We start from the raw sequence: 24971 nt of genomic DNA, 5'->3' as shown, positions 1-24971 counted from the left end.
AATTGAACGGAAGTTTGGTAAAATACATAGGATACAAGTAAAACTTGTATACACGTTCTTTTTAATGTTTTTAAATTTTTTGTATAAATTGAATGTTTCAAAATTCACTGTTAAAAATTGAAAAGAATATCATATATAACACAATGCTAAGAGCCTCTAATTCACAGATGATTTCACATAAAAGTGAAGAACTTATAATTTGGAAATAGAATCATAGCAGCAGGGATCATGGAGGTTCCTATATAATCTCCTGACTCCCAATTTTGTGAGATATGGAAAATGAGCATCTTCTACTTGAGGGAGCTTAAGATGAAGTGCTGTATTCAGGAAATGGTAAGCTAAAATGCTTTATCAGTAGTAGCAGTATTAATATTATTATTATTTTATTTAATACTGAAGTAGAGACTATTTCCTCAAGCAAAAATATGAAAGTAAGCTTGCATATGAATAATTTGATTTTTTCCAGTAAGTATTGCGTTTAAAGATGCATTATGTAGTTACTGTTCCCATGTGAAACAAAGTGGCTTCTATTGGGACTGGGCATAGATCTATGGCTTCATTAGAGAAATACACCTACCAATTGAGCCAAATGCTCAGATCCTGTAAACCTACACTCCACACACTGAGTGATTAATAATGTGGAACTGGAGAGGGAAATTGATAAATTAGTACTTAGGTCCCAATTTAGAAAACATAACAAAATGAAAAGTAAAGGAAATAACATACTCAAATTTCAACTGAAATAGCTAGTATTTTTGTATTTAATTCAGGTTTCCATCCAGGTGTTATTAATTAAATTTTATTATGACTGTGACATATTTCATGACGATGAAATAAAATGTATTTTAAACACTTATTTTTTTTTTAAAGAGAAAAACTGATTTTCTTTATTAAGTGAGAACAGGTGATTTTGATTTTGTACATTTCTTCTTAAACAGTTTCCTGGCCCCACCCTCCTAACTTCTTGATTTCTTTTTTTTTTTTTTTGATATCTCATTGTGGTTTTATTTTTTTATTATTATTATTTTTTAATTTATTTATTATTATTATACTTTAAGTTGTAGGGTACATGTGCATAACGTGCAGGTTTGTTACATATGTATACTTGTGCAAAAGCCAAAATTGACAAATGGGATCTCATTAAACTAAAGAGCTTCTGCACAGCAAAAGAAACTACCATCAGAGTGAACAGGCAACCTACAGAATGGGAGAAAACTTTTGCAATCTACTCATCTGACAAAGGGCTAATATCCAGAACCTACAAAGAACTCAAACAAATTTACAAGAAAAAAACAAACAACCCCATCAAAAAGTGGGCAAAGGATATGAACAGACATTTCTCAAAAGAAGACATTCATACAGCCAACAGACACATGAAAAAATGCTCATCATCACTGGCCATCAGAGAAATGCAAATTAAACACTTATTTTTTAAAATTCTTTTCATGCTGATCTATCATTTGAGATAACATCTAAATCTAATCTTATTATTTAAAAAGCAATTAAACAAAAATTTTGAAGTAGTACAACCTCATTATTTCTTTGAACATAAGGAACACAGTAATTAATAAAAGTACTTAATTTTTTATACTGATTTTTAAATGCATTTATATGGGCTTAAATAGAAATCTTGACCACAGAAGATGCTCTTCTAACATTTGATAAATTATTCCATAATATATAATTAGTTTTTAAGTAATCATTTGAAAAAAAAATTTGTCTATTAGTAATATGTTCAAATTATTTTCACAGTATTCTGTGCTTTGCCCTGTGAATTCTCCTGAAAAATAAATAACTGTATTGCAGTAGGTGTTAACACATTATCATCTGTCGGTTTTAACAAACTTATTAGATCACCATTAATACTGTCTTAGATTTCAAGCACACTGATGTGTCCTCATGGACATACTATATAAAGTATGTATTCTATGACTGAAAATGTATCAATCTACAACCCAAATAGAGACACATAGCACATTTCAGTTAAGATAATTTGAAGAGGCTTTATTTGTGTAAGAATAAATTATGAAGGTTTGAATGAGGTGTAAGAAAACTCAAGTGTTAGTGCAGATTCCTGCACTAGCTGAATTTTTTTAACAATAAAAGGAAGGTGAGGTTATAGGAACAAGAAAAAAATATAGCTTTGAGGATTAGTTATCTTCAGTAAAAGAACACAGCCAACTGTTGTGATCTTAGTAAGAGGGAGCCTGAAGATAATTTTCCTGACCTATCTCTCCTTCACCCTTTAGATTTCCTACTGGGGCTAATCATTGGTGGAACTCAACTAGAAGTCAGAGGGCCTTGAAGTCCTGTTGATACAGCCCACATATGTCAGTGTCCTGAGTCTAAAATAGGGTTGGCAGAGTTCAAAGTGGATGTGGAGGCCAAGCAAGAGAGAACTATATTTAGAAGACTTTGACTGAGTTGCAACGAACATTGACTAATAACTCAATAAAAAAATAAATAAATAAATAAATTGGAGATTTAAATTAATTCAGGAAAAATTATGCAAATAAGGAATGGTTCATAAGAACAGTTCACCTACCTGTTTCTATTTAGACATTAATGATAATGAAAGAGCTAACTAATTCAAAAAGAGAAAATTTACAATGGACAAATTCAAGTTTTAAAATATATGGACTAGGGTATGGTGGGTCTGAGTGAAATCTGTATTGTCTTTCTTATATTTTCCTAGGTACATATACTATATATTTACACACACACAGTGTGTGTGCAAGTACACACAGCATATATAATACACAATGAATATTTTCACTGTTAGCACACAACACCCCAGAACAGGACTTCTGAAGAGGGCTTTAGCACCACAGTCATAAATCCTCTTCAATAAGGCCATTATTGGAAGTGTTCCAGTTAGTGCTAGTTGTATTTTTTATCTTGTGTCTGTGACTGTAAATGTTAGCAGTCTGATTTAAGACAGAGTCAGTCACCCTGGCCTGTAACTAAATTCTAGAATTCACACATATGTAAGTTAAAGCCCAAGAAAATATTCTTAGTACATATGTTACCATGCTTGGTACTATGTTAACTACGGATACTTTAGTTTAGATTACCAAGACAGAAAATAATTGTAAAGAATTAGATTTTTAGTATCACTTTTATGAAACCCAACTTATTGAAATCGTAGACTTTTTCAAAAGATTATTTATATTCAAATTATGTAACGGTTACTACTGAAACTCCATTCTGATTATATAATAAACAAGTGCTGACTGGAAACAGTAATAGTAACTATGACAAATTATGAAATATAAGTACCAAAATGTCACTAAAATACTGATAAAAGTTGACGATCTCATAACTGTTTGGAAGGAAGAAGATATTAATAAATTTTAGATGTTTTAAAATTTTTTAAGTGACAGAGTTTAGTTATATTGAATCTTTAATATTGCAGCTTTTCATCAGTAGATGTTACTAGATGTGTTTTAGTTGACAAAGAATTCATTACTTACACCAGCAACTGCTAAGGCACAATAAGTTATAATTGTGAGTTTCTTAAACAACTGTTATATTTTAAATATAATTGTTAATTTTACTTATGTTGAATTAGTATTGTGACTAAAGTAGTTTTCAGCCTCCACAAATTATCTCTCTCAAAGCTTTCCATATAAAATATTTTCAACAAATTCCTACTAAATTTTGTACTCTTAATTTATAAATGAATAAATGAAAAATAGTCCATTATATATTATTATTCTAAAAAGCATCAGCAAAAATACTCAACTCAATTTTTTAATTATGTTTTTAAACGTTCAATGCATGATATTTCAAATAACTATTTAAAAATCATTGTAGTAATTTTATTAACCCCGTTCTTTGATTGTTCTTAGACTTGCATCAATAATTTGAAGAAAAAAATCAAATTATATTTGTCATGCTTTCTTTAAAAATACATCGGCCGGGCGCGGTGGCTCATGCCTGTAATCCCAGGACTTCGGGAAGCCGAGGCGGGTGGATCACGAGCTCAGGAGATCGAGATCAGCCTGGCTAACACTGTGAAACTCCATCTCTACTAAAAATACAAAAAAATTAGCCAGGCATGGCGGCGGGTGCCTGTAGTCCCAGCTGCTGGAGAGGCTGAGGCAGGAGAATGGAGTGAACCCGGAGGCGGAGCTTGCAGTGAGCTGAGATGGAAGTACTGCACTCCAGCCTGGGTGACAGAGTGAGACTCCGTCTCAGTAACAACAACAAAAAGGCATCAAAGGTCAGATTAAAATATAATTTTAAAAGCATTTATGTAAGTAAAAATCATCCCACAGACTACAGATACAAAATATAAAATAATTCAGGCCAAGACATAGTAAAGAGCACTTGTATGTAATATAAGGAAGTTGGTTAAAAATCCTAATATAATATATTCTACAATTTATAATTTTCATAAAACTTCTGATGTAAGAAAAACAGATTTTTTTTTCTTAGAATATGAATTTAAAATACTCTAAAACATAGTGGAGAATAATAATAAGGGGAGCTAAGCATATTTTGATTATTTGCAATATATTACCATATATACTTTGTATTACCTAAGCTAAATTATATATAATAGTTACTATATATACCATTCTAATATTGGCACTCATTCTGATTTACAATATTTATTTGTAGCATTTGGTTTTCCAAGAAAGCATTACTACAATTAATTAATTCTTAGGGACATAGTTCACATAATACATTGAACACGCCCTAAACCAAATACTAATTTATATGTTTTTAAATGGATTCTGCTATAGAGAGATTTATGATTCAACCGTATTCTCACGGAGTCCAATTGTGCTCTCCATTCACTATGTTCTTATCAAACCACAGAGGAAATAAAGAGCATATGAGAGGGATTTCCAGAAATGAGTGTAAAGATTAGTAGTGGCCGAAATGCAAAAGTTAATGTCAATTTTCAGATGAATATTGAGAATGAGTTTATGCAGTAGTTTGGGAAATATTTGTCTATATTTGGCATTATCCATTTATAGTTATCTGTTATTCTATATTGTTTAAGATGATAGTTTACTTTAGAAAAGTATATATAAAATAAATTTTTATTATTTTATACTTTAAATAACCAAGATGAGAAATAAATTCACACCAAACAAAATTCAATTTTCAAATTCTCATTTGCTCAACTTTATCATAGCATATGAAGAGTCTAATGCCATAGATGCAAAGTTTTTAAAAGAAAAAATAATAAAATAAATATTAATATCTAATAGACTTCTCAAAAAAAGCTTATAAATTCAACTGCATAGAACTAAGAATGATGTCTGGATGTAGGAATCAGAGCATTAGAAGTTGTTCCATATTTGGGGAGTAAGAAACACTACATATGTATCATGAGTTTATAAAGATCATTGAAATCATCTGCCAGAAGCAAATCTTAATAGACTTTATTAATTGGCTCTGGTTGGTTAGTTTGTTTTAATTTCATGAGCTGGTAAATTTCCTTCAGAAATTGGTGATTTGCCTAACTTTTCAGCTTTTTATTGTCTTATTCATCAATAATTTGATGGGGAATTTCTTTCATAAAATACCTGCTTACATCAATCTGATTACTAATTATCTTCATTACCATTATTATGATTTAATGTTTGTGATTATTTATTTGTGTTTGTTATTGTTACACAGCTTTCTTTACTTTTTTAAAAAATCTGAAATATCTTGCTTCTGTGGATTTTAAAATACAGTATATCTTCTCTGGGTACCTTGAAATTTTATTTTTAAAAATTATTTTCTTTATCTTAAGCCAGAACATAACAAAAATGAACATTGTAAATACTTTTAAAATATAAAAGTGAATTAGTTTCAACCATGTTTTCTGGATTACCTGTGGGTAGCTACTTCTGTACACATAGGAGCCAGCAGAACAAAAGGTGACAGTGAATCTTTTACTTTCAGGTCTTTTCAGTGGTTTGGATTTCACATCTCATTACTCTGTCTTTTTTCATCTCTTTAGATTTTGCCTTACTCTATCTCATAACAAACAACCTTTAGAGGAACTCAAAATAATTTCACGCTTATTTTAGAGGTAAAAAAACAAAAAGAAAAAAAAAAAGAAAGTAGATTAACTTTTGTAAACATAAATTAGCAGCAGAAGGGAAAACACATTATTTAAGGAAACGTGAAGAAAAATAGGAAAGAGATCTCGTATGAAAAAGGAGCTTATAATGTTTATTAACAAGTGAAACTCCACAACACTTTATTTCTTCTTTAAAGATGATCTGCACCAATCATACACATCCTAATGAATATCATAAATGTGAAGGGACCACCGCTTCGCATTACCATGGTTGCAGAAATGTGTTCAAGGTTCTATAGTTTGGAGGTCTAAATGGGACTTTCCCAGGAAGCTTACCAGGTTTTATGAGAATAAATACTAATATCTAATTATAGGTAGAAGAAAATATTATGCTTTCATCTTAGACTATAGGAAGAGTAAATACTGTGGCATTTAAAATTTTTTAATTGATGTGTAATAATTGTTCATACTAATGGAGTATACGTTTTGATTTTAGTTGAAGAACTAATTACTATTAGTAATTTTATATTACTAAATGTATAGTGACTAGACTACTAACAGCAATTACTGATGTAGGCTATTATCAGGGTAATTAGCAGAGCCAGCATCTCCAGCATTTATCATTTCTTTGTCTTGTGAACATCTTCCTTCTAGTTATCTGAAACTGTATCAAACATTGTCAACTATAGTCATCCTAAAGTAGTATAGAACACTAGAAAATTTCCCTCCATCTAGCTAAAATTATATACCCCTTAATAAATCTCTCCCTATTCTTCCCTTCCCACACCCTTCCTCTGTTCTACTTTTTAATTTCTGTGAGACCAACGTTTTTAGCTTCCACATAGGAGTGAGAATATGCAGTGTTTAACTTTTTGTTCCTGGCTTATTTCACTCACATAGTGCCCTCCAGTTACATCCATGTTGTTATGAATGATAGATATTCATCCTTTTAATCTTTTATGGCCAAATAGTATTCCATTGTGTATATCATGCAATATGATATTGTGTATATATCACATTCTCCTCATCAATTTATCTGTTTTTGGACAACTATAGGTTAATTCACTACGGTGAATAGTGCTGCAGTGAACATGGTGATGCAGATGTTCAACATACTGATCTTATTTTTCATTTGGATAAATGCCCAGTAGTTGGAATTGCTGGCTCATATGATCATTCTTTTTTTAGTTTTTTGAGGAATCTTCATACTGTTTTCCATAGTGGCTGTACTAGTTTACATTCAAAACAATAGTATTTAAGAGTTCCCTTTTAGCTGCATCCTCTCCAGTATTTTATATTATTGTCTTTTGGATAATGCCCACAATACTTTTGTTTTCTTCTTTTGATAATTGTCTGTTTAGGTAACTTGTCCATTTTTTAATCAGATTTTTTTTGTGTGTGTTGAGATGTTTGAGTTCATTGGATATTGTGAATATTAAACACCTGTTGAATGAATAGTTTGTAAATATTTCTCCCATTCTCTAAACTGTCTTCTCACTCTGTTGTTTCTTTTTTATACAGAAGCTTTTGAGTTTGATATAAAGTCCTATTTTTTTTCTTTTTTTTGCTTTTGTTGCCTGTGCTTTTGTAGTCTTATAAAATCTTTTCCTATATGAATGCCTGAAAAAGTCCCATATGTTTTATTCTAATTTTTTAAAATTATACTTTAAGTTATGGGGTACATGTGCAGAACGTTCAAATTTGTTGGTATACATGTGCGACAGTGGCTTACTGCACCCATCAACCTGTCATCTACATTAGGTATTTCTCCTAATGCTATCCCTCCCCTACTCCTCACCCCTGACAGGCCCTGGTGTGTGATATTCCCCTCTCTGTGTTTATGTGTTCTCATTGTTCAACTCCCTTGAGTCTTACATTTGTGTATTTCATCTCCTTTAAGTTGATTTTTGTATAGGATGATAGGTGGGTATATAATCTTATTCTTCTACACATGGATATCCAGTTTTCCCAGCACACTTATAAGTAATTTTATACAAAAATAAGAAAGAATTACATTTCAGGGATTGATTTTATTCAAGTGTTGTTACCATGATCAACATTGAACATAAAGCTATAAAATATTAATTACTATAAAGGTTATAAATGTGTAAATATATGCATGTATACTTACATGTATATAAGCATTTTCTGTATTTAAAGAAAAAATTTCATGAAATTCTTGTAACAGAATTTCTTGAAAACCATATTTTAAAGTCTAATCAACCTTATTTTTAACATATTAGTTCAAACAATTAATGAAAGATATCCATACCTAGGTATAACCTTTTCTCAAAGTCTTGACTAATCTGGGATGAAAGCCTGAACAGTATACCATCTGAAGTGTCTAGTAATACATAAAAATGACTAAATATGTGATGGACTAGGAAAATATGACTGAAGGAAAATTAATAAGTAAATAATCCAAGATAAACCAGAGATAGAAATTAGCAGGCAGGAATTTTAAACCAGTTGTTTGAAATATGTGCAAATACTTTAAGAAAAGCAAATCTTAATAAGTAAAACTAAAAACAGAGCTACTACAAAAACAAAATGAAAATTCTAAGAAGTTAAAGTAAAAATTTATTGAATGTAACTAACAAAAGATTAAAGATGGCAAAGAAAGATTCAACGACCTAGTAGACAAAGCAATAGAATGTATACAATCGGGTGAAGTGGCTCACACCTGTAATAGCAGCGCTTTGGACAGGAGGAGAGAGGATCTCTTGAGCCCAGGAACTTGAGATGAGTCTGGGCAGCATTGTGAGACCTTAATCTCTACAAAAATTTAAAGAAATTAGCTGGCTGTGTTGGTGCATACTGATAGTTCTAGCTACTTGAGAGGCTGAGGCTGGAGAACCACTTGGGCCCAGGGGTCAGAAGCTGCAGTGAACTATGATTATGTTGCTGCACTCGAGCTTGGGAGACAGAGCAAAACTTTGTTTCTAAAAATCAATCAATCAATAAAAACTGTAAAATATGAAGTACAGGCAACAAAACAGGCAGCAAAACAGATTGAAAAATAAGTAAATTTGATGCCTGTACCCAGTGGGTCCAGAATATGCTAATTAGATTCTTAGGATAGACAGAATGTGAGAGGGGAATATATGTGTGTATGTGTGTGTATGCGCATGTGCGTGCATGTGTATTTGAGGAAGTAATGGCAAAGATGTCCCAAAGAAGAAGAAAAATACAAATTCACAGACTCGAGATGTGCAGGAACCCTTTTTAGCAGGCCAAATGCAAAGAGAATCACACCTAGACGTATTGTAATTAAATTGCTGACAACTAAATATAAATCTTGAAAGCAGTCAGAGTAAAATAAAAATGAAACAAATAATGGTGGAATTCCCTAGAATCAGAAAATATCAATGAGAGCACACAATGAATGGGCCAATATCTTTAAGGTGCTTATAGGAAAAGTGAACAAGGAAACACATGGAAGACAAAAAACAAAAATTCTATATCCAGTCAAACTGTCTTGATAAAGCAAGGTGAATTAAAAATCTTTTCAGAAAATGAAAGCTAAAACAATTTATCATCAAAGATCTGCACCACAAAAGCTGCTATGAGAAATTTTCAGACTCCAAATGGAGCTGACCAAGATAGAGGCTGAGACTAGATAAATACTTTGAATAAATGCAAAAGACTTACTTTTTTATTCTTCTCTTAATTGCCTTAATATACAAGTTATAATTTAATACAAAAACGTAACATTGTATAGTTATGTTTATAACACATGTAGATGCAAAATGTATGTCCATGGTACAACAAATTTGAGGCAAATTAAATATGAATATTATAAAATTTGTACATTTTGCATAAAGTGTTAAAATATTAACGCTATACTGAGATAAACAAACATAAAATAATCCCAACAGCAACCATACAATAGATACAGAATGATATGGCAGAAAGTCCATTAATGGAATTTAAGTGGAATATTTAAAAAAAAGTTGAGCAATTCAAGAAAAAGAATAAAAATACGAAAGACAAATGGGAAAATAAAAAAAGAATCAATAGATATGGATGGAAAATTATAAATACAACTACATTACATCAAATATAAATTGAATTTACAATTCAATTAAAATGTACAGATTGTTCCAAATTGCCAGCCCAAACTCTAAAAACAAAAAATGATAAATCATGTAAAATTATATCTTTCAATAGATGCACTTCAAATGTAAGAACATGAATGACTCACAAGTAAAATATTAAAATATATCCCATGCAAATATTAAACATAAGCAAGCTAGTGTTGCTATATTAATATCAGATAAAATAAACTTCAAGACAAGCCATTGTACAAGAAGTAAAGAGGGTCATTTAATATAAATCTTAGAAAACTGTACCTTGAAGACTAATTTTTAATTGAGCCTAATCAATAATTTCCACTCATATCTCACATATTGAGAGTTTTATTATTATTCCATACCAGAAATTGTTTACTGACCTAGGATTTGTATATATTCAATATTTTAATGTATCTGATGGTTAGACTGTCATTACATAAAATATACTTTTGATCTTGTGCTGTATAGTCTTTAACTCCCATTTATTTATAGGTCAATGTTATAAGAGATAAGAGGCATTATTAATGCTGCACGACAGAGGCTAAAGAATTCTTGTTCTGTTCTGTACAGGCTCTTGTGCAACAATGAGAAATCAGAGAAAGAACAAGAGGTCATCTGCAGCCAAACCTGGTCAGAAGGATTATAGAATCTTTTATCTTTCTTTTGTTCCCTCAATCCTATTGTCATCATTCAATTAGAACTATTCTTTTGAATAGCTTTAATAGAAAATAAATGGACTTAACTTTTTTTTCGGATTTATTGTGCCCTGCATTTCAAAATAAATATTAGTCACTGAGCTAAGATATATCAGACAACATCAGGGATACTAAGTTATTAATCAAATGAATTTTAAAGTGAAAATGCTGATATCATAGGCTGGATGTAGGCTCTTACCTAGTGAGGATCTGTTAGACAAATAGTGCCTTGTTACTGCTAAAGCTAAACAAATATAAAAAGAAAGCAGAGATGGGTTCCCTTGCTCAGCTTAAGCCATGACAGACACAATCTTTTCCTGTTACTACTAATCCTATAATACTTACTTAAGAATTCTTACCTTTAAAAAATTGCTTTTCACAGAATATGTAACTATAAAAATGATGACATGCTATTAGCATTGTCTATGTAGTCACCTTCTTCATACTTGGTAATATAAACCTATTAGTTAGGATGATCCTGCCACACAAGAAAAAGAACATATTCCCCAAAATGAAAAGGAAACCAGAGTAACAGGTAATGAGTGTTGGCTGTTTAAATATAAGCTCAAATATTTGCCAGAACATGGGGAAATCATGTCAACAAGATTTACAATTACTGTCACATTTTCAAATCAAAAGATTGATAAAAATTAGGGATTGAATTTTCCTGTTTTACCTGAAGAAATGCAGTTGTTTATTTTGTAAATGTTAGCAACTATCTAACTAATACAAAATTAGTTTCTTTTCATTGATATTTTGAACATAATAATTTTAAATTTATAATTTAGATACCTAGTCTGATTTTTAAAATAATATTTGAAACCATTTAAAATGCTTAGCTACAAGTAGATAATAGTTGTTTTAAATCAGTTTTGAAAATCAAATTCCAAATTCAGTGTGAGTTTTAATTCTTTTATTCAAAGAATTTAAACATTGTCTTGACATTATGTCACATGTTTAATTCAAACTAGGATTCCTTTCCATTGAAAAATGATTTTAATTGATGGCTTAATTTAAAGAATGACTCGTTTACTGAATTATTTGAATTTTGCATACAGATTGAAATAGTTCACATTAAGTAAGCAATATGAAGTTTAACAGAGTTTTCTTTCTTGACTGGGGTTTACTATTATCAAAAATATTACATATGTTGTGAACATCTTCTGTATGAAGCATATGACACAGGACTTACTCTCTGGTGAAACCATGGTAGGAACAACTGCCATAGAGGCACTCATGGGTATGCCAGCAGAGAAAACAGGTGACCCAAACCAAATATCTCCAAGAACTGGAACATGAAGAAGTCTCCACTTATAATGGCTTTGAGGTGTTGTCTGAGTCTGAGTCGTAACATTGCCCATGCTCCTGCTTTTATCCATTAAAGGAAATTTGAGTGATTTTTTTTTTTGGAATAACTGTGCATAATACCTTTTAGAATGTGCTATGGAGCATAAAAATACAAAGTCCATGTCTGAAAAGAAGGACACCGACAAGAGATCAAGTCATATCTCATGATTACTAGCTTTGTGATATTTGCATAAGACATCATTTCTTTGAACTTCACTTTCTTCAATACCTTATACAGGTTTTGAGAGGATTAATGGAATAATAAACATAAAGTGATTAGCAGAAGACCCTTAGAAAAAGACAGCAGTTAGTTGTTATTATCATATTTCACTATGCAAAGTAGTAGTGATATTAGATGTTGCTGATGAAAATAGGAATAAAATGCATATATAAAATACATATATGAACAAGCTAAATGTTAGACCATTCATTCTCAATCATTTCAAACCAACTTCTCATATATTGTAGTGAATTTGTTATCATGCAATGATAAACAGAGGAACTGTAACCCAACTTCATAGGCAGCTACAAAAAAATAATATAATGCCCTAACTGTATTAGGAAACATAAAAGCAAATTTAAGTTAAAAAATAATATGTCCTTTAATAATCACACCTTTGGGAGCAGACACAAGCCTTTGCATCATATTAGACAGACAATTGCCACTGATAGTGGTAGGTGAATATCAAGAGTGGCATTGCCTTTGCTGATACAAGTTTGGGGAAATACTGAACAGTTTTTTATTACATGCCCCCAAATAAAAAAATATTTTCTGTATCTATACAGTTTTAATATTGTTAGAAAAGTATATGCATGCAAAATGTGGTTCCAGAAACATTTTATTTATATACAAAATATTAGTTCTAGGTTTTATCATATATAAATACATATCAGATCATTCAAAATATGTACATGACAAAGGTCTATTTTTGCACAGTGCAGAATATCTAACAGTCCTCATCCACATACATTCAATGCCATCCACATGTGACAACAAAATGCTCATACAAATTTCCAGATGCCTCACTGAATGGCATTTTCCTTACTATGATACTCCCTTTTGCATAACACTTCCTATGACAACTGAGCAAAGAAGGCATCTTTTTTGTTGTTCCAGCTTTGTCAAAGAAGGATATTAAAATTACGTGGCATTTAAAAAATTATCATACCTTGGGATTCAGATTTCGCAATGCCTTTCTTCTTTTTTCCCTTCCATTCTTCTCTCACTTCATATTTTCTTCTTTCTTTCAAACAATATTTATTAAACAGTTATCATATTAAGAAGAATTCTATTTAGGCACTGATGATAGAATAGTGAACAAGAAAACAGATCTTCCCATAGTCATAAAGTTATGAAATGGAGAGGCTAGAAATGAATAGAAGTAATTACAATAAAGTGTGTGTGTGTGTGGGGGGGGTGTTAAATTGAAGATGAGATAATAAATCTGTACATCTAGATAGAAATATGAGATCTTTTGGTTAAGTGTGGATTAGAAAAAAAGGAAGGGACAAAAGGCAGAAGGAAGTGAGAGAGGCTCACAAGGTTGATGACTATTTTACAGAGGAAAGTTACTAATGACATCTCTCAGGAAGGACCACTTGAAAAATACTGATGTGACACTGTGATAAGATCTGAGGGAAACATTTGTCTGGTGAAAAAAATGTAAGAGTAAAGTTCCTAGGTAAGGCAGAACTGGCTTAACATGCTTAAGGAGTGAAAAGTAGCAAGCCTATCTAACATGAAGTGTGTGATAATGGGAAGATAAATGAGAGATTAATTTGGAAAGGTCATGAGAAGACAGTTTGTACAGGGCATTGTAGGAGCTTAAACCTCTTTGTAAAGGAGATGAGAAGCTGTAAGAGGGTTTGATATTTAAAAGCATAACTCCAGACAAGGAATTGAGTAGAACTCTGTGAAATGGGAGATTGTATTGTTGAGGCTGTATGAAAGTAGAACAGACAGTATTTGATGATGTATTGGTGAGGTAGACAGAGTAAAATCAAACATCATGTTTGAGAATGAACATCTAGGTGAATAATGGTACACTTTACTGCAATACAAAAGACATGGGGAGTAGGTTGTGACAGGGACATGGTAGAGTTGAAACAAGATATTTGGAGACATTATGCTTGAATTTCCTATTCAATATCCAAGTGAAAAATCAAGCAGGAAGTAAAACCAAGTAAAATATATAAATTTCGAGCTTAGGCATGAGTCATTACTAGAGAAATACATCTATTTCTCATCAATAGTTTATGTGGATCTTTCGGAAATAAAAATGGAATCTAATAAAGGGATTTAACTACAAAAAATTACAAATATTTTCAAAAATATTAAACCATAAAATGGTTAAAATAGTTTAGTTGGGCAATATAAAATAAATATTTTATGATTGTTAACTAACAGTTATCACTACTTAAAGAGTATTAAAATATTTTCTGTCACTGAAATATAATAATTTCCACAACATTGTCAGAAAAAATGCAAAAAGGAGGTTAATTGGTTTTCTCTAAGGTTAAGAGTAATAAACAAAGCTTTTACGTTATTTTGTGATTTCTCACAAAGGAGACATGCATGGTTTTTTAATTACAAAATATATTATTTGTGAAATAGGGTATCATAAAGATTAATCTGTTGGCAATGTGTAGAATAAATTAATATCAACTAGGGGCACATTGAGACATATAAGGTAGACCATCATTTGGAAAGCTACCGCATCACTGAATCTTTCAATAAGGTGATAAAACCTCCCTGGTAAGCAGAAAGTTTATGTGTGTGTGTGTCAGGCAAATGTAAAGAAATGATATCCTGGATAAGATCACCATGAAGTTTTGGATTCTTAATATTTAATAAATATAACACTGACCCTTGATCATCTGTGTTTTGTCTTACTTATTAGCAAAACTAAAACTCAAATTAAACACGTCACTTATTCCACACATGCAAATTTATGAACAAAAGTGACTAGAAAAAAAAAACACATAATTATATCTATTGGTTACAATTTAATTCAGGAAAACAATGTCCAAAATGATTCAGAGATTCTTTTCAGAGAAGTAAATACTGAGATAATTTGTTATCACCAGAGCGTCTGAAGAAAGCACTAAATATGGAAAGGAAAGATGATTACCAGTCACTACAAAAATACACTAAAATACACAAACCAGTAACATTATAAAGCAATGACATAAATAAGTCTGCAATATAACTAGTTAACATGATGAGAAGATTAAATCTACACATATCAATACTAACCTTAAATGTAAATGAGTTAAATGCCCCAGTAAAAATTCACAGAGTGGCAACCTGGATAAAGAACCAAAACCCATTGGTATGCTGTCTTCAAGAGCTCCATCTCACCTTTGCAATGACATACATAGCTTCAAAATAAAGTGATGGAGGAAAATCTAGCATGCAAATGAAAAGCAGAAAAAAGCAAAGGTTGCAACCCTAGTTTCTGACATAACAGACTTTAAACTAACGAAGATCAAATAAGACAAAAAAGGGCTTTAAAGAGGTTCAATTCAACAAGAAGAGCTGACTATCCTAAATATATATGCACTCAACACAGGAGCAACCAGATTAATAAAACAAGTTTTTAGAGACCTTCAAAGAGACAGACTGCCACACAATAATAGTGGGAGATTTTAACCCACAGACAATATTAGATCGTTCACCAACACAGAAAATTAACAAAGATATTCAGGACCTGTATTCAGTACTGGATCAAATGAACCTTATAGCTATCTGCAGAACTCTTCACCCCAAAGCAATAGAATGCACATTCTTTTCATTGTCATATGGCACTTACTCTAAAATCAATCAAATAATCAGAAGTAAAACACTCCTCAGCAAATGCAAAATAACTGAAATAACAGTCTCCCAAACCTCGGCATAATCAAATTAAAACTCAAGACTAAGAAATTAACTCAAAACCATGCAATTACATGGAAATTGAATAACCTGCTTCTGAATGACTTTTAGGAAAATAATAAAATTGAGGCAAAAATCAAGAAGTTTTTTGAAACTAATGAAGACAAAGATATAACATACCAGAATCCCTGAGACAGTTAATCCAGTATTAAGATGAAAATTTGTAGCACTAAACACCCACATCAAAAAGTTAGAAAGATCTCAATTTAACAACCTAACATCACAACAAAAATAACTAGAAAATCAAGAGCAAACACATCCCAAAGCTAGCAGAAGACAATAAATAACCAAAATCAGAGCTAAACTCAAGGAGATGGATATATGAAAAAACATTCAAAAGGTCAACAAATTCAGGTGGCGTTTTGTTTTGAAAAAAAAATAATAAAATAGATAGACCACTATCTAGACTAATAAAGAAGAAAAGAGACAAGATTCATATAAGCACAATCAGAAACCATAAGGGGGATATTACCACAATCCCACAGAAATACAAACAACTATCAGAGGATATTATAAACAACTCTATGCACATAAACTAGAAAATCTAGAAGAAATAGATACATTCCTGGACACATACACCCTCCCAAGACTGAACCAGGAAGAAATTCAATACCTGAACAGACTAATAAAGAGTTATGAAGTTGAGGCAGTAATAAATAGCCTACCAATTAGAAAATGACAGGACCAGACAGATTCATGGCTGACTTTTACCAGATGCACAAAGAAGAGTTGGTACAATTCTTCCAGAAACGAATCCAAAAATGTGAAAAGGAGAGATTCATCCCTAACTAATTATATGAAGCCAACATCATCCTGATACTAAAAACTGGCAGAGATACAACAAACAAAACTTTAGGCCAATATCCTTGATGAACATTGATGCAAAAGTCCTCAACAAACTACTGGCAAACTGAATCCAGCAGCACATCAAAAAGCTTATCCACCACGATCAAGTAGGCTTCATCTCCAGGAAGCAAAGTTGGTTCAATATTTGCAAATCAATAATTGTGATTCATCACATAAATGGAACTAAAAACAAAAGTCACATGATGATCTGAATAGATGCACTAAAGGCTTTTGATAAAATTCAAATCCCTTCATGCTAAAAACTCTCAGTAAACCAGGTATTGAAGGAACATAACTCAAAATATTAAGAGACATATCTGATAAACCCACAGCCAATATGATACTGAATGAGCAAAAGCTGGAAGCATTCTCCTTGAAAACTGGCACTAGACAAGAATGCCCTGTCTCAACAATCCTATTCAACATAATATTGGAAGTTGTGGCCACAGCAATGAGGCAAAAGAAAAACAGGCATTTGAATAGGAAGAAAAGAAGCCAAACTATCCCTGTTTGCAGATGACATAAACCTATATCAAGAAAAGCCCATCATCTCAGCCAAAAAGCTTCTTAATCTGATAAGCAACTTCAGCAATGTCTTAGGATAAAAAATCAATGTGCAAAAGTTGCTAGCATTCCTATACACCAACAATAGTCAAGCCAAGAGTCATATCACAAATAAACTCTCATTCAAATTTCCATAGAAAGAAACAAAATACCTAGGAATACATTTAACCAGGAAGGTGAAAGATCTCTACAAGGAGAGCTACAAACAACTCCTCAAAGGAATCAGAAATGACACAAACAAATGGAAAAACATTGCATACTTATGAAAAATAAAGAATCAATATCAACAAAATGACTGTAAAGCCCAAAGCAATTCATAGATTCAATACTACTCCCATTAAACTATCATTGACATTCTTCACATAAGTAGAAAAACTATTTTAAAATTCATGTGGAATCAAGAAAGTGTCCAAATAGCCAAAGAAATCCTAAGCAAAAATAATACAGCTGGAGGCATCACATTACCTGACTTCAAACTATACTACAAGACTACAGTAACCAAAACAGCATGGTACAAGTACAAGAACAGACACATAGACCAAGGGAACAGAATAGAGAACTCAGAAATAAGACCACACACCTACAACCATCTGATCTTTGACAAACCTGACAAAAACAAGCCATTGGAAAACAATTCCCTATTTAATAAATGGTGCTGGGATAACTGTTTTACCATATGCAGAAGATGGAAACTGAATGACTTCCTTACACCATATACAAAATTTAACTCAATATGGATTAAAGACTTAAATGGAAAACCCAAAACTATAAAAACCCTGGAAGACAACCTAGGCAATTCCATTCAGAGCATAGCCATGAGCAAAGATTTTATGACAAGGATGCCAAAAGCAATTTCAGCAAAAGCAAAAATGGACAATTGAGATTCTAATTTAACTAAAAAAGATTCTGCACAGCAAAAGAAACTACTAAAATAGTAAACAGATAATCTACTGATGAGATAATTTTTCACAAAATAGGCATCCAACAAATGTCTAATATCCAGCATCTATGAGGAACTTAGACAAACAAGAAAAAAACAAACAACCCCATTAAAATGTGGGTAAAAGAAGGAAACAGGTACTTCTCAAAAGAAGACCATGGAAAACTATGCATCCATCAAGAAAAATGAATTTTTGTTTTGTTTTTGTTTTTTGGCAGGGACACAGGGACATGGATGGATCTGGAGGTCATTATCCTTGGCAAAATAACACAGAACAGAAAAATAAGTAAATGGTGAGAACAAATGGACTCATAGAGGGGTACCATACACACTGGGGCCTTTTGATGGGTGGAGGGTGGGAAGAGAAAGAGCTTCAGGAAAAACAACGAATGAGTACTAGGCCTAATACCTGGGTGATGAACTGATCTGTACAACAAAATCCCATGACACACGTTTACCTATGTAAGAAACCTGTGCTTGTACCTTTGAACTTAAAAGTTTTTTTAAAAAGTATCTACATATTCTCACAAGCACATTTTCCTTACTTGCCAGTATTTGCAAATACTGACTGTGTTTTTGATGTTACTATAGATGTAATGCTATCACGATTCTGCCTAAATTCAATAATTTCTTTTATTTCAGCTTACCTTCTCTTCTTTCATCTTTTGACTATTTATGTACATGGCCTGAGAATGTACACTTTGGCTCTTCCCCACATAAAAAAAAAAATGATTTTTCATCATCATAAAAACATAATGTTATTTTCCTGTCTTACAATTTTTTAAACACTTTTTTTTTCTTGAATCACTATATACCAAAGCTGTTTCCATTTTTTGCAAATCTCTTAAGAAATAGTTTAGGCTAACCATCTTCAAATTCTCACTTTCCATTCTCTCTTAAATCCAATTCAATCAAGATTTCCCTCCTAGAGTTCCCATAAAGACTACAATAATTTCTAGGCTGTCAAATCAAGTGTCAAATTGCTCCCTTCTCAATATAATTTATTTATTAGTAGCCTTTGACAAAGCTTAACGTGCTCAATCTTGATCCACTACTTCTTTTGGGTACTAAACACCACTCTCTCCTCAATTTTTTTCTACCTTACTTTTAGTCCTTCTCAGTCACCTTAACTGGTTCCTCTTCTTTTCCTATTCTTTTTAATTTCTTTTCTCATGTCCTACATTAAATACTTTAAAACTGTATTTGGAGCATTACTAGTTCTCAACACTTCCACAGATATGAATATGACTATGAATCTGATCTATTGCAGCTATTTTCCACACACCACAAAGAATGCCTAATGTATACAGGTTTTCTTGCTTTTTTCCTTTGACCCTCATCCCTCCCTTCTCCCTTTGTTTTTTCACCACAGAACACCCAGAGAGTTTGATTTAAAATGTAAGTCAGTCCTTGTGCAATGACTTCTTGTTGTATTTAACATATAAGCAGAGATCTTTAGTGGGGCCCAAAAAACCCACAGGAACTGATTCTTCATATTACTTCTCTGACCTTCTCTGCAACTTTCTCCCTCTCTCTCTCTCTCTCTCTCTCTCTCTCTCTCTCTCTCTCTCCTCCTCTCTCTTTCTGACCTTCCAGGCACTATGACTTCCTTGCTCTTGGGCTAATATTTCAGGAATGCTTCAAGCTTCGCACATTGGCTATTTTTACTCATTTTGTTTGGAATGTTACACACCAGAAAACAAATACCTACCCTCCTTACCTGCTCCAGACCTTTACTGAAATTTTGTTTTCTCCAGGATGCCCTGATTTACCCTTTTTAAATAACAGCTGCACTTTTCCTGGGAATTCATGAACTCCCTCATTGTACTCTGCTTTCAAAGGAAGAAAAACCTCCATTTTTTATGATATTCTAATATTATATTGTCAATCCTCATTATTTGTAGAGTCCATATTTGCTAGTTCTCCTAGCTGGGATTACAGGCGCATGCCACCATGCCCGGCTAATTTTTGTATTTGTAGTAGAGACGGAGTTTCATCATATTGGTCAGGCTGGTCTCAAACTCCTGACCACGTGATCCGCCCACCTCAGCCTCCCAAAGTGCTAGCATGACAGGTGTGAGCCACCAGGCCTGGCCTATATATGTTTATTCAAAGAAAATAATAGATTCGTTACACCTCAACCTCACAAAGCAGCAGTAAAGAATGCTTAATTTCATGAAAAACATCTGCATTATTTTGTTATGCTTTTATAAATTCAAAACATTTCAAAAGAAAGAGTAACAATAAAATGAAATTATTGTCTCATCACTTGTCTTTCCAAACAAACTTCAACATATCTAATCAAAATGTTTCTCTTTTCTTAACATTAACAAATAGTGTTCTAAAGTAATCCAATAACTGTTTGAAAACATTGGACATGCTACAAAGAAAATATCTCTATATCTTTTTAGAGTATTGGAAAATTAATCAAAAAATTCTAAGCTGTTTCAATGACAAGTGCATTAATCTCTAAGTAATTGTATTGATATTTCAAATAGTATATTTTACAAATATTTTTCATGACATTATAAAATTAATCTTTAAAAATGTCTTCTTTGTTGCTGTTAAGCAAAGAAGAAATCAACTGTTTTAATGGATTACTTGGACTGACAAACAGCATGCAGGGAAATACCACAGGAACTCTGCCATGGGGACCTCAAACATATGTTGTCAAAGACCACATCCCCGGTCAAAACATATAATGCAAAACAAAATGTGTAATTGATTGTTAGCTAGCCACTATTTTCCTCTAAAATCGAAAAAGTGTTTAAATATTCCAGCTTATATACCAGAGTATAGTAACAGAATAAATAAGAGCTTAACAGATTCGGTCTATGGTACAGTGTCAATTAATCAATTATGAACTTTCACATCACTCTTGTAATACAGTGTGTCCTAAAATTATATGCTACTGTTTCTCATTCTTTTCTGCTTATTTCTACTAAGAGCTTTGCTATTATTTGCCTTACAGAATTATTGAGCAAATATTTTATGTTAATTTGTGTTGATGCCCTAAGAAATTAAGTCAGAATGTTTTGATTAATTTTTCAGAGTTCTTCTATTCTATATTAACAGGAAATTGTATATTTACAGTTTTAAATGAAGGTTAAATGTGATTGTATTTCACAGTGCATTTAAAATGCAATAATTTTTCCAAGTTTCTTTAATAATGAGACTGTGGAATTTCATTAACTATTCACATATAAAAATACAATATGTTTGGAGAGAGATGAGGTAGAAATTGTGTTGCATATTAACCATTGGATTGAATTAGAATCTTAGATTAATTCACCTTCACTTGATCCAAAGCAGAGATTTTATTTTTATTTGGTAAATGTACCTGTTCTTTACATTTATGTTCTAAACAAGACTCATAACTGACCAAATGGGTGGTAGTTATTTCATGACTACGTAGGTTTATGATAGAGTTAGCTATGTGTCTTCGTTAAACACAGTAGGTTTGTTGACAATATTACTACATACATGAATTATAAAGTACAGATTTAATGTATCTTATTTCAATGGCTTGTGTGGGATTTTAAAATGTGCTTCCTTAGAGACAAATTTATCGTAATAATAGTAGAAGAGCTAAAATTTAATTTATATAAATGACAAACTTGGGCAAAAACCCATGTAGAGTTTAACTTCTACTCTATCTGGTTCAAGAAAAACATTGTATATTGCTTTTCAGAATTATCGTAGCTCTTGCTTATTTAAAAGATATTATTAGTCCTTAGGGCCTGTGACAAAGATGGCATAAGGTAAATCACTTTATGATGATTCAGACCAAAACAATTTTGCTACCCATAGCCATAAATATGAAAAATAATGGTATAATTTAAGATAAATATTCTGTTCACTGAATGATTTACTCTAATGTGAATCTATCATTTGTCACAAAATTTCATTTAAAAATAGCTAAATGTGTGCTTTCTATTTGCAGTACCTTTTTTTAACTTCTCTTCTTCATAACTCATTATTGAAAGAATAAACATTTAAACAAATAGTAAATAATGACAGGAGAGCCAATGAATGTCTTCCATGATTTTTTGTTTAAGCAATTATAATGCAGGAAAACAGCTAACATGACAGGTAAGTATATAAAAGGATAAACAGATAGATAAACAAATTGAGAGAAGGATAAATGGTAAATGAATGGGTATAAATATATAAATATACATTTAGAAAGCTATACCTCCCAAATACTTAACTATGTTAATTTATAGACATAAGTTTCATTAAAATTTTATGTTTCTGCATGTGTAGTTTTCTTTCTTTCTTTCTTTCTTTTTTTTTTTTGTCCCTTATGGTCTTTTATTTTTTATTTTTTATTTATTTTTTATTTTTTATTTTATTATTATTATTTTTTAATATTATACTTTAAGTTCTAGGGTACATGTGCATAACGTGCAGGTTTGTTACATATGTATACATGTGCCATGTTGGCGTGCTGCACCTATCAACTTGTCAGCACCCATCAACTCGTCCTTTACATCAGGTATAACTCCCAGTGCAATCCCTCCCCCCTCCCCCCTCCCCATGATAGGCCCCAGTGTGTGATGTCCCCCTTCCCGAGTCCAAGTGATCTCATTGTTCAGTTCCCACCTATGAGTGAGAACATGCGGTGTTTGGTTTTCTGTTTTTACGATAGTGTACTGAGAATGATGGTTTCCAGCTGCATCCATGTCCCTACAAAGGACACAAACTCATCCTTTTTTATGGCTGCATAGTATGCCATGGTGTATATGTGCAACATTTTCTTTTTTTTTTTTTTTTTTTTGAGACAGAGTCTCGCTTAGTCGCCCAGGCTGGAGTGCAGTGGCGCGATCTCGGCTCACTGCAAGCTCCGCCTCCCGGGTTCACACCATTCTCCTGCCTCAGCCTCCCGAGTAGCTGGGACTACAGGCGCCCGCCACCTCGCCCGGCTAATTTTTTGCATTTTTAGTAGAGACGGGGTTTCACAGTGTTAGCCAGGATGGTCTCGATCTCCTGACCTTGTGAACTGCCTGCCTCGGCCTCCCAAAGTGCTGGGATTACAGGCGTGAGCCACCGCGCCCGGCCACAACATTTTCTTAATCCAGTCTGTCTCTGATGGACATTTGGGTTGATTCCAAGTCTTTGCTATTGTGAATAGTGTCGCAATAAACACAAGTGTGCATGTGTCTTTATAGCAGCATGATTTACAATCCTTTGGGTATATACCCAGTAATGGGATGGCTGGGTCATATGGTACATCTAGTTCTAGATCCTTGAGGAATCGCCATACTGTTTTCCATAATGGTTGAACTAGTTTACAATCCCACCAACAGTGTAAAAGTGTTCCTATTTCTCCACATCCTCTCCAGCATCTGTTGTTTCCTGACTTTTTAAGGATCGCCTTTCTAACTGGTGTGAGATGGTATCTCATTGTGGTTTTGATTTGCATTTGTCTGATGGCCAGTGATGATGAGCATTTTTTCATGTGTCTGTTGGCTGTACGAATGTCTTCTTTTGAGAAATGTCTGTTCATATCCTTTGCCCACTTTTTGATGGGGTTGTTTGTTTTATTCTTATAAATTTGTTTGAGTTCTTTGTAGATTCTGAATATCAGCCCTTTGACAGATGAGTAGATTGCAAAAATTTTCTCCCATTCTGTAGGTTGCCTGTTCACTCTGATGGTAGTTTCTTTTGCTGTGCAGAAGCTCTTTAATTTAATTAGATCCCATTTGTCAATTTTGGCTTTTGTTGCCGTTGCTTTTGGTGTTTTAGACATGAAGTCCTTGCCCATGCCTATGTCCTGAATGGTATTACCTAGGTTTTCTTCTAGGGTTTTTATGGTATTAGGTCTAATATTTAAGTCTCTAATCCATCTTGAATTAATTTTCGTATAAGGAGTAAGGAAAGGATCCAGTTTCAGCTTTCTACTTATGGCTAGCCAATTTTCCCAGCACCATTTATTAAATAGGGAATCCTTTCCCCATTGCTTGTTTCTCTCAGGTTTGTCAAAGATCAGATGGCTGTAGATGTGTGGTATTATTTCTAAGGACTCTGTTCTGTTCCATTGGTCTATAGCTCTGTTTTGGTACCAGTACCATGCTGTTTTGGTTACTGTAGCCTTGTAGTATAGTTTGAAGTCAGGTAGCATGATGCCTCCAGCTTTGTCCTTTTGACTTAGGATTGTCTTGGCAATGCGGGCTCTTTTTTGGTTCCATGTGAACTTTAAAGCAGTTTTTTCCAATTCCGTGAAGAAACTCATTGGTAGCTTGATGGGGATGGCATTGAATCTATAAATAACCTTGGGCAGTATGGACATTTTCACGATATTGATTCTTCCTATCCATGAGCACGGTATGTTCTTCCATTTGTTTGTGTCCTCTTTGATTTCACTGAGCAGTGGTTTGTAGTTCTCCTTGAAGAGGTCCTTTACATCCCTTGTAAGTTGGATTCCTAGGTATTTCATTCTCTTTGAAGTAATTGTGAAAGGAAGTTCATTCATGATTTGGTTCTTTGTTTGTCTGTTACTGGTGTATAAGAATGCTTGTGATTTTTGCACATTGAGTTTGTA

At 32.6% G+C, this 24971-nt stretch overlaps 1 long non-coding RNA gene across 1 annotated transcript in view; it reads left to right on the top strand.

Annotated features, from left to right (window-relative positions):
* Positions 1-10672: 10672 nt before the first annotated feature.
* LOC102129215 (uncharacterized) overlaps positions 10673-24971 on the top strand; it is a 52942-nt gene continuing 38643 nt past the window's right edge. The window contains exon 1 of the long non-coding RNA XR_277400.3: positions 10673-10731. This is a non-coding gene — a long non-coding RNA (uncharacterized lncRNA). The remainder of the gene's footprint in view (positions 10732-24971) is intronic.

Source organism: Macaca fascicularis, chromosome 5 (assembly GCF_037993035.2).
Source record: "Macaca fascicularis isolate 582-1 chromosome 5, T2T-MFA8v1.1".
NCBI classification, from domain to species: Eukaryota; Metazoa; Chordata; class Mammalia; order Primates; family Cercopithecidae; genus Macaca; species Macaca fascicularis.
The sequence above is the reverse complement of the archived record's forward strand: the minus strand, read 5'-3'. Positions and strand labels throughout refer to the sequence as shown.